General features: G+C 44.6%; 1 long non-coding RNA gene across 6 annotated transcripts; it reads right to left on the bottom strand.

Annotated features, from left to right (window-relative positions):
- Positions 1-2,050: 2,050 nt before the first annotated feature.
- On the bottom strand, positions 2,051-7,582 carry LOC123091906 (uncharacterized). Of its 6 annotated transcripts, none has more exons than XR_006443767.1 (10): positions 7,116-7,582; positions 6,998-7,035; positions 6,574-6,642; positions 5,942-6,121; positions 5,762-5,833; positions 5,266-5,359; positions 4,138-4,984; positions 2,932-2,999; positions 2,782-2,837; positions 2,051-2,546 (listed from the first exon to the last, which is right to left on the bottom strand). It is a non-coding gene; the product is annotated as an uncharacterized lncRNA (long non-coding RNA). The 6 variants fall into 6 exon arrangements; XR_006443766.1 differs by having other exon boundaries at positions 2,053-2,546; positions 5,942-6,006; positions 7,116-7,581; XR_006443765.1 differs by lacking the exon at positions 5,762-5,833 and having other exon boundaries at positions 2,053-2,546.
- Between the last annotated feature and the right edge of the window lie 3,808 nt (positions 7,583-11,390).

Below are 11,390 nucleotides of genomic sequence, written 5' to 3'. Positions count from 1 at the left end.
ATGCCTCAGTAGTTCGAATTGTACAGATAGACGTCCAGAGCTTATGGAAAATAAAAACATCTTTTACAATGTTCGGGCATCCGCATTATCTAGCCCTCTTTTTTCTTTTTCTTTTTCCCACTCTTTGAATAAGTGGGCATGCACACATAGTGTAACAAATACAAATCGGTTAATTGACCAAAGGCTTGATCTTCCCATTAGCTCTACTTACTAAGTCCGGCACAACTTTCCGTTATGTGTTAGCCGTCTCGAGTATTGCACTATATGCATTAGTTCCGAACTATGTCCAGGGTCAATAGTTGGGTTGCCCGGCTCCTATGCTTGCCTTCTTATGTTCCACATGTTCGGCTAAGAAGGTAAAGGGAGAACCCCTGTGTGTAACGCCCCGAATCCGATGCGCCCGGTGTCTTCTAGACTTTCGCCTTCGTTGCCATGTCATTGCTTGCATGTTGCATTTTGCCATGTCATCATCTGCATTTCATCTGCATGTTTTTCAAAACCTGCATCCGTTCGAGTTTCACCGGTTCTCTCCATTGTCCCTTCTGAGCACAACCACATTCGCACGCGCCCGTCGCCCCTCTCAGACCTTGTTTCATGAGCGGGATAAAAACGTTCTCAAAATGGGCCAAGATTTGCCGAGTGGCCTTGGTATATCACTGGTAGACCGCCCATCAAATTTCGTTCCATTTGGAGGTCGTTTGATACCCCAACGGTTAACCGAGTTAACCGAAACCCCTCTCTATTTGCAGCCCAGCACCCCTCCACAACAGCCCACTAGCCCATCCAAACCCCCTCCATGCTCTCCGTCGTTGGATCACGATCGTGTGGGCAAAAACCGCACCTTATTTGGACACTCCTAGCTCCCTCTACCTATATATAGGCTCCCCTTCCATTTTTCACAGTCCAAACCCTAGCTCCTCTGTCCCCGCGCCACCGAACATGTCCATCTCATCATCGGACGCGTCTGCCGCCGCTTGCGGCCAATCAAGAGGCGCCACGTCAGCTCCCCGCCGCCTCCACCGCGCCTCCTCTCTCCTCCCGCCGCCGTCGGCCCGCCCGAGCCCGTGCGGGGCCCTCCAAAGCCCATTGGGGCCCGGGTCGGCCCAACCTCGTGCCGCTGGCTCGCCCATTTGCCCGCCTCCGCGCCTCCTCACCGGCGTGCGCTGCTGCTGGCGCGCCACCCGAGCTTCCTCTCCACCCGTTCGCCGCCACCTCCTTGTCTCTGGCGCCGCCCTGGGCCTCCACGCGCGCCACCGCTGCCAGCGCGCCCCATCGCTCGCTCCTCCCTGCCCCGCCGCCCGCTCTGCCATGCGCCGCCGCCGGGCTTGCCCGTGCCTCCGCCGCCCCTTGCCAGCTGGCTCCGCACCACGCCGGTCCCCTCCGGCCCGGATCCGGTGGGATCCGGCCGGATCTCGCGTCGCCCGACCTCCTAGACCTCCCCGGCGACCTCCTCCGCCCGCGCTTTGGCCGTCGTCGTCCACTCCGGCGAGGCCGTTGATCGGGATTAGATCCACGACCTCGCCCAACCAAACAGGCGTCCCGCCTAGATCCGCTCGTCCATGGAACCCCACCATCCACTTTTCCCGCGAGGTGGTTTTTCTTCCAAGTCCCAAAATATTTACTTTCTGGTGCCATGTTCATCATGCCATAACTTCTTGTGTGCTGCTCCATTTTGTGTGGGTAATATATCAAAAATGTTAATTGTGAGATGCTCTTCATTTCATTACACTAGATGACCAGTTGCGCCAATGGCGCAAAGGCCAAGAGTAAGCCATGTATTGAAAGAGTGTACATTAATATTATTCAGGCACATATTGAAACATATGAGAAAAAATTCCACTTACTATAAGTACAAGCAATGCAATACCCATATAATGTACAAGGACATATCAGTTATAATAGAATCATTAATTAGTCAAACACAAATCCACACCCGAGAAGCACATTGCACAGGGTTGAAACTTTTAAGCCTCACATTCACAAGCAATGTGAAGGAGGGCCAACATAATTGAAATCACTGATGCAAAGTATCATCAGTTAGTAATATTTATACACACAACTTCTTCATTGTATTCATATGATGATGAAATCAGTACGTAAATCAATACAAACAAAAATTATGCATCCCACTGAACAACATTATTATGCAGGACTCATTTTAAAAGGCCCTCACTTCTAATTTCTACAAGAGCTTGAAGCTTTGGAGCCAAGTCTACGAACCTTCAAATCCAACCAAACATCTTACCATGCAAACACGGTAAAATGGGAAAGAAAGACTCTAAATGTGACGCACCAAAAGCGAAAGAAAATGTTGAACGACCTGGGCGTGAGGAGTTGTGCCGGTGACCTAGTGACGCCGAGCAGCGTGTGGATGTGGACCAGCCTGATGACGGTGGTGGCGGCGCCCTCCTCGTCGACCTTCAACAGCTCGCCAGAGTCTGCAATGCTCATACTTTGCATCGAGTAAACGCATCTCACTAAGAACGGGGATGAGCATCACCTTTGGCACGCTCTGCCTTTGGCATGATCTTGATAGCACCCGCTTCCTACAATAGAACATGCAAAGAGAACATAATGAGGATAATATTATGCATGCACCACTCTGCACAAAAAACTCTCCAAGGAAGCAGCTTTTATTACTCTATTCAACGCCCTCAGCTCAAATAACTTTTTCTAAGATGATTACATGCCAATCAAGAACATGAAAGTGAGTTAACAACACAAATGTATGTAGAACAGAGGAAAAATCATCAAGATAAGCATCAAAGAGTGTTGACATACAAAGATTCTAGTATCGCATTTCACGAACATTCATAACTTGGTCCATTCCAATGACCCTGTACATCCGATAAAAAACTCCCATCATGATTGGTGAGAACGGTTATCCTTCATAACAAAGATCTGTTCCAAAAAAGCGTAGAAGACACTAACCTTCACAATAGATATGAAGTCATCATCTAAGATTATAATGTCGGAGCTTTCTTTAGCAACTTCTGTCCCTGACATGTACATTGCAAGACCTATATCAGCCTATACAACAGATCAAGCATAGATATAAGAATAAAACAAAATCTTCTGCAATATCAAGATAAATATATTAGATATGTGTAGACAAGGGATAGTCTGACCTTCTCTGAAAAACTCAGTTATATTAGTTATACAATGGAGTACCAAGCCAAATATCGGCATACAATTACACTTATATCAAATATCCACAAAATGAACAATATGAAAACACATTCCTGGCATGTATTATGGGAGTGTCTAATCAACATACATCTGTTTTTTATTTCGGTTCAGGCCGGATTTTTGTCCATTGTCTGGTTGACTCATGTACATGCTTGTTTTCACTTCATACAGTAGTTTTGGGAAAAAAATCATCTAATTTCATTTGGAGCTCAGGTCGGATTAACTTTTTGCTCACAGTTTCCAGTGTCCCGCCCGACCCAGATTGCAACCCACCCCTCCCAAACAAAAAAGAAGTGTGAATGAGCAAGGCAGGCAGAGGGGTGCCCTGTCGCTTACATTGCCAATGCCCCTGGGCAATCTACCAAGGTACCTCCCTCTTCCCGGACTCTTTTATGACCCTACATCCATGTGTGGCCATTTTTTGAATGATATCTAGTCTAGAACATCACTGAACTGAACTCCATTAAAACTGAATTTTAGTACAACACCTATGAAGTCCTACAAACCACCGCACACATTTCATATATATGGTTTTCGCTTTAACAAAAGAGCCCGACTGAAAAGTTACAAACAGCAACAACATTCTTCGGCAAAAGGGAACTACACAATTTAGTCAACAAACTAAGTTTAGAGGTGCAAATGCATGATGACAGCACACGTAATCCTTTTTGGTAGTCTCAGCGTGCTTTACCTAGCCTGACAACTAAATTTTGAATCATGGCATGATGGCAAGCAAGGAAAATGTAAGAAAATAATTAGCGAATCGTCAAGAACAAGGCTCTGACTATAGGAAGCAAAAAAAGAAATCCCACTTTGAGTAAGTCATTACAACAACACTTACTGGGCAACTTGCACATAACTTCCACCTGTACCCGTTTCAATCCATCTTAAAAAAATCACATTCAAGGGAAAATAACAATATCACTATGAAAGTTGCTGATGGGCTACCTGGGCCGCACCACCCCGCTGCAAATGCTCCTATTGCTGAGCGAGGAAGAGGCGAAGCGCAGCCTCCCGTGCATCACACCCAAGCGCAGGCTCCGTGAATCGTTCAAGCGAAATCATGCATGCGCCGCGGATGCCCCAGAATAGCGGGTAGGGTGAGGTTTATAGGGAAAATATAACAGGCAGAAGATAGTGTAGAGATAAACCTTACTTATCTAGACCTTTAATCAAGCTATGAAGGACGTAATTTCGAAATGATAAATGCTTTTAAAAAGAAATCACTACCATCCATGTTTAATATGTGACTGAGGTTAATGCCCAACAAATTAATGAAGCTTATATGCACATAGCAATATTGAAATCTGCAGGTTCTTGGTAGAGAGCAGACCTACAGAATCTGTAACAAAGCATGATACAATCTATTTCTGCACATGGAAATGAACACCATATTGAGAAGGTCAAATTTGTAATAATCCATTGGTTGACAAAGTATATCACAACCTCTGGATGGATAAGAATAGGTAGATTCGGCATTTTTCCTTGAACACATATCAAAATACATGTCGCTTTGTAGAATCAACATATATTCATTATATAGATGTACCCTTTTCTGGCAGAACAAAAACTAAACAATGAGACAATGATAAGCGGCACACAAGGTATAAAGTCAACAGGCAACAATAAGTAACACTAACAAGGAAGAAAGGACACAAGCACGAAACACACACAGTTCAGTAAAATACTACATATGAAATGAGCAAAAGAAAAGAATGCCGAAGGAGGAAGACGGAACCTTGGCAAGACGAAAGTGAGCACACCAGGCATCGGGCCAAGTAAACTGCAACAGGATCTGGAATACAGGAGAAAATAAGTAGCTGGAGAAGACAAGCTGGTAGTAGAAGTAGCCTATATCCGTATATCACAAATAATAATACTTATATAGGATGAAACCCAAACCATTCATATTTTCTCTGGGCTGAATCAAGACTATTCATGGGAAAATTACATTATATTTTCAGCAAACATCAGAATTTGAATGTTCCTTCGATCCTAAGACAAGGCCAAACAATAGGAACTCGACACTATTGGAGATGATGGTAAGATAAAAAGCATGAGTAGCACAACAAGCACATGTTTATAGCGAGTCCATAAGGCGAGCAAATCCCCAAGAATCTCTCTTCCTCCTGCTTGTCTCCTTCCTCATCCTCCCTATCTCCTCCTACTCCTGCAGGCGGTAAAGCAGAGAATACTTACACAGTCACCACGGACAAATTAAAACAAGACACATATTACTGAATGTACTTATATGTTCTAAAAGAAAATCCTAAAGTAAGAAGATAGTATATTATGGTGTCCCTACTGCCTACTATGTAATCTCTACTGATGAGACGCACTACAAAGATCCAATATTTTGTGCAACATGTAGATGTAGGAAGAACTTCAAAGAATACCGCCTACAGTTTGAGCCGGCTTATCTCAATTTAGGCAAGTGTAGTAGGAAAAAAATGAAGAGATTAATACGCAAAATTCCCTGTAGTTTATAGAATCAAATTCAAAACATAACTTCCAGCCATATCTTCAACAAGGAAATTTAACTTGAGCATCAGAGGGGAATTTATTGCTATACCTATAGGCTTTCGATCCCTGTATAGCTAGTGCAAAGCAGTCACTGCTCTGATTTCTTCCCTGTCCTAACTCCCTTTGCACCACCAGAGTTTCTTAATTTCAAGGTGTGTATATACAGACAATTCGACTGTCCATGTGAATTTAAAGTACATATATAAAGATACAAGAGAAGATGCAGCACCTGTTGTTCTTGGGGATCTTAATATGATCATCCTTTTCTTCGGCATCAAGCGAAGAAGCATCAGCCTGACCATCAAGGGTGACAAAACGGATCAGGAAGCAAAGATGTGTATATATAGCCTGGCTGCTTCGTCAGACTAGAGCACAGGTTCTTCTGGTGCAGTAGTTTTGTTTGCCTTGCCTGCTTTGTCAAACTTCATAAGCCCAAATGCACATACCAAAGTTTGTGGAATTCAAAACCTAAGAAAAGTAAACTAAACCTTCTCCTCTAACGTGAAATTACTAATAAGAGGAAGCAATTGGTACAGAAAAACTGCTGCAACTATGAAAGGAAAAACTGGAAATTTTAGCTACATATCCTGACAAAATTGCTCAAGTGTACTGAACCTGAATATAGACACCTACGATTTAGCACTAACTTTACTACGGATTAGATTCCATTCACTATCATGTGTGGCTGCCACCCTACGCAGTAGCCGGCTGATCACAAGATATTACTATGATTAGCTATAACAAGGGGACAAATAGTTTAATTAGTGGTCAGCCTAACAAGAATCTAAACAATCAGTTGCGAAGAAGCAGTTACATCAAGGTGATGATTGGACCATGAACTGAGAGAGATGAGGAATATACCTAGTACAAATCCAATCGTAGTTCCTTTTTCCTCATTGCTGATTATACCACTGTTGCCATTAGGAACACCTACAAAATATGTGTTCACAACTCCTGAATATCCCATGAGAAATAGCCGCAATACAAAATGATGAAAGTGGACTAAAATAGATCATTTACTGTCGTAAAAATTCAATGAGTATGCCAACAGAAGAAAAGTAAACCAGGTAACAAACCACCACTAAACGAACAAGTTGGTGTACAAAATATAACCAATTAGGGTGTAAAAACATGACCTTGAACTTGCACCAAATCCAGAAATTGAAGAGCATTGTTTAAAGAAGAAGACATATGTAACACATGAAGGATGCAATCTTCTGACAATAACTACTCTCTGGCACACCAAAATAACATAGCCCCGTGTAGAACAAATGAACATGACTACCTTGAGTTGATTCATCCCCTTCTCCTTTTCTCTCAGGTCTGCACACATGTGTTTAGAAAAAAACCATAAATCAAGGAGTAAAAACTGGGGAGGAAGATGAGACCTTGCTGCTCCTTACCTCATGGCCACCCCTCTCATCCTCCTCTGCTCCATGCCCACCATAAATACCAAGCCACCCCTGCTCTCCAATGACAATGACTTGCACGTGATCCAGAAGCACAGCGCGCAGCGACAGCGAATCTAGAAACATGTAGAGAGATGGATGACGGTGCAGCTCCAGGCAAGGATTTGGCGGCCACGAAAAGGAGTCGCCGGCTAGGGTTCCGCCCCCATCCATGGCCTTCCTCGAGGACCAGGTGGACGACGGCGCGACGACGCGCTGGTGCCGGTGCCGCTGCGGATCTGGGCGTTGCTCCGCTCGATCTGGGGCCTCCCCTCCCCTCCCCATCCCATCCCTTCCCTTCCCTTCCCTTCCTTTGGAGAGGAAGGAAGGTGAGGGTGGAGCGGCGGCGCTAGAGGGAGAGGAGGCCGCCGGAGTTTGGGTTGGGTGGTTGGGAGAGGACGCTGCTTGGGTGCCGTAACTGCACCTGCAGTTGGGTCAATGGCATGTGGGCCATCCGTCTGTTAGGCCCACATGTCATTGGCCCAACTGCAGGTGCAATTACGGCACTGAAGTTCAGTCCGTTGGGAGACGAGGCAGAGGAGGGAGGAGCGGTGGTGGTTGGGGGTCGCGGGAGAGGAGAGCGGCGGCTAGGGTTCATGCGCGTGGGGAGCGTTCGCTCGCTGCCCGCTCGATTCGCTAGAGGAGAAATCGTACGGGTGTGGGGCCTGCACGTCGAGCGTGGTGTGGTGGTTTTTTCGCTCGCATGGTGCGCTGCGCCCCCCATGCGTGAGCGCGGTGCGGTGGTCTTTTCGCCTCGCGTGATGCCGTGCTCTCGAGGCATCGGTTGCGCCTAGCACCCCTTTCATCCTTTATAAGTTAGATTGTGCCATGTTTGTTTGAATCCATCTTGATGCCTTAATCGTCGTCGCAAGAGTGCTGTATGATGTTAACTTGTTGAGACTGTTATAACTTGCTGTTTTGTCATTTTCGTTGCATTTTGTGTGTGTATCCTATGAGCTTGATGTCTACATGAGTTTTGAGCTACATCATACCATATTTACATAGGTGCAATCCATATATTTTTTTGAGTCTGGTAGTGAGTGCATTAAGCTTGTGAAGTGGGCTACTTGTTGTTACTGTTTTGCTAGACTGAATCTGTTATATCATGATGCTATATAAACCTACTGCTACAAGTCATTATATGCATAATCTGGAGATGTTTACTGAGGATATTTTGTTATACATGTCATGCTCTATCCATCCATGCCCTTGGTTGCATTTACAGCCTGATGTAGCTTGTTGTAATCTTGCTCCAAATTTGCCAACTAATGTTGCTGTCAGCCTGTTAACATTAAGTTCAGTTTTGCCATGAGTTTTGCTAGTGATCCATGCACCCTATGACAATTCTATTGCCATGTTTAGCTCCATAAATGCGTATTATTACTGTTTGTTTACATCACATGCCATGAAACGCTTTGTGGTGAGTCGTACAAGCTCACCAACATGCCTACTTATTGTTGTTCCTACCATGTCCTGTTATTTTCAGTCTATAATCTGTCATATTACTTGCCATGTTTGCATGAATGCTACCATGTTTCCTGTTGATCTTTGGAATTAGTTCAGTAAGGCAGTTTTGTTCTTTGTCTTTAGTATTAGCATGCCATGCTCTACTTTCCCATTTCTGGCAAGTCTGTGAAACTGTTATTATTTGCAATCTTGCCATGACCTTCTGAGCATTTTATAGTGATTTATGGAGATAGCTCAGTGTTCATGTTTTGTCATGCTTTACCTGTACATAACGTCCATGCCATTTGTCTTCATGTTGAGGTGCTGTAGCATGTTTCTTTGATGCTTGCTAGATGCCTATTTACTGTTTTGGACAGCTTGTCCTTTAAACTTGTTTCATGTGTATGTGTTGCACCGTTGCTCTGTGTTGAGCATGCTCTAAATGAAACTTTCTTAGAATTGCATGTAGTTTCATCTTATCTTGTTGCATCCTTGCTTTGAATGTGTTTGCTTGATGTGTGAATGCATTTTGCATCAATGCCATGTTTAACTTGTTTTGCTCATATCTTCTAGGCCGTAGCTCCGAACTAAGTGAACTTTATATGTAACTTGACTAGAATTTCACGTAGATCATCTTGGTGCATCTTAACTTTCTGTTTAACAACTTGAACATAAGGTTTATTTAGATCTGGACCAATTTCGAAATTTGCATATGAGGACTTACCGGAATTGTTATATGTTGTTTCCGGCCTCATTTCAACTTGTTTGGCTATGTTATTCTTGTATGCATCATCTCTTGTCATGAGTAGCATCATATATCCTTTGTCATGTGTCATACTTGGTTGAGCATCATGCCATGTCTATGTGTTGTGTGTTTACCGGGTGTTTGCTTCTTTTCGGTTGTGCTTCTTCTCGTTAGTTCCTGTTTCGTTGTGATCGTGAGGATTCGTTCGACAATGCTTGGTTCGTCTTCATGGCTTCATCTTATTCATGGACTTGTTCTTCTTCCTAGCAGGATTTCAGGCAGGATGACCGTCACCCTGGATCTCACTACTATCATTGCTATGCTAGTTGCTTCGTTCTATCGCTATGTTGTGCTACCTATCACTTGTTCATCAAGCCTCCCAAACTGCCATGTCAGCCTCTAACCTTTTCACCCTTCCTAGCAAACTGTTGCTTGGCTATGTTACCGCTTTGCTCAGCCCCTCTTATAGTGTTGTTGGTTGCAGGTGAAGTTGAAGATTGGTCCATGATGGACAGGATTATGTTGGGATATCACAATATCTCATATTTAATTAATCCCCCTATATACTTGGTAAAGGGTGGAAGGCTCGGCCTTATGCCTGGTGTTTTGTTCCACTCTTGCCGCCCTAGTTTCCGTCATACCGGTGTTATGTTCCTTGATTTTGCGTTCCTTACGCGGTTGGGTGATTTACGGGACCCCCTTGACAGTTTGCTTTGAACAAAACTCCTCCAGCAAGGCCCAACCTTGGTTTTACCATTTGCCTACCTAAGCCTTTTTCCCTTGGGTTTCCAGAGCCCGAGGGTCATCTTCATTTACCCCCCCCCCCCGGGCCAGTGCTCCTCTGAGTGTTAGTCCAAACTAGAGCCCTTTGTAGCGCCCCCTCAGGGAAACCTGAGGTCTGGTTTTAGTTGTACGGATTTCTCATCCGTTGTGCCCTAAGAACGAGATATGGGCAGCTCCTATCGGGTTTTGTCGGCACAGTCGGGTGGTCTTGCTGGTCTTGTTTTACCATTGTCAAAATGTCTTGTAACCGGGATTCCGAGACTGATCGGGTCTTCCTGGGAGAAGGAATATCCTTCGTTGACCGTGAGAGCTTGTGTTGGGCTAAGTTGGGACACCCCTGCAGGGTATAAACTTTCGAGAGCCGTGCCCGCGGTTATGTGGCAGATGGGAATTTGTTAATATCCGCTTGTAAGAGAACTTGACACGAGATTCGAATTAAAATGCACCAACCGCGTGTGTAGCCATGATGGTCTCTTTTCGGCGGAGTCTGGGAAGTGAACACAGTCTTTGTGTTATGATTGTGCGTAAGTAGTTTCAGTATCACTTCTTGATCATTGCTAGCTTCACGACCGTTCCGTTGCTTCTCTTCTCACACTTATTTGCATATGTTAGCCCCCATATCATGCTTAGTCACTGCTGCAACCTCACCACTTATCCTTTCCATACCCATTAAGCTTTCCTAGCCTTGATACCCATGGTAATGCGATTGCTGAGTCCTCGTGGCTCATAGATTACTACAAGAACAGTTGCAGGTGAAGGTTATGCGATGATCATGATGCAAGAGCGATGTTTACTTGTTTGGACTTCTTCTTCTGCTTCTTCTTTGATCAGGGGATAGGTTTCAGGTCGGCAGCCTGGGCTAGCAGGGTGGATGTCGTTCGAGTTTCTTTTTGTGATTCATCCATAGTCGGATGTTGCTCTTATTTATGATGATGTTGTATTCGTGTGGCATTCCATGACTCTTGTATGTATCCCCAACTATTATGTAATGGTACGATGTAATGATATCCACCTTGCAAAAGCGTCTCCAATATGCGCTTCTATCCTTAGTGGGACCTTTGAGTGTCCTTTAGGATAGGGTCGCATATTACAAGTTGGTACCAAAGCCTCGACCGACCATAGGAGCCCCCTTGATTGTTCGTAGTTGGCCGTTGTCGAGTCTAGAAGAAAACTGTTTTCCGAGGCTAGTTATATCGGAGAGTAGGAATTCTTTTTACTCCTCAGCCCCTTCGTCGCACTGGTGAGAAATCTTGACG

Source organism: Triticum aestivum, chromosome 4B (genome assembly GCF_018294505.1).
Source record: "Triticum aestivum cultivar Chinese Spring chromosome 4B, IWGSC CS RefSeq v2.1, whole genome shotgun sequence".
NCBI classification, from domain to species: domain Eukaryota; kingdom Viridiplantae; phylum Streptophyta; class Magnoliopsida; order Poales; family Poaceae; genus Triticum; species Triticum aestivum.
This window is presented reverse-complemented; position numbering and strand designations above follow the sequence as displayed.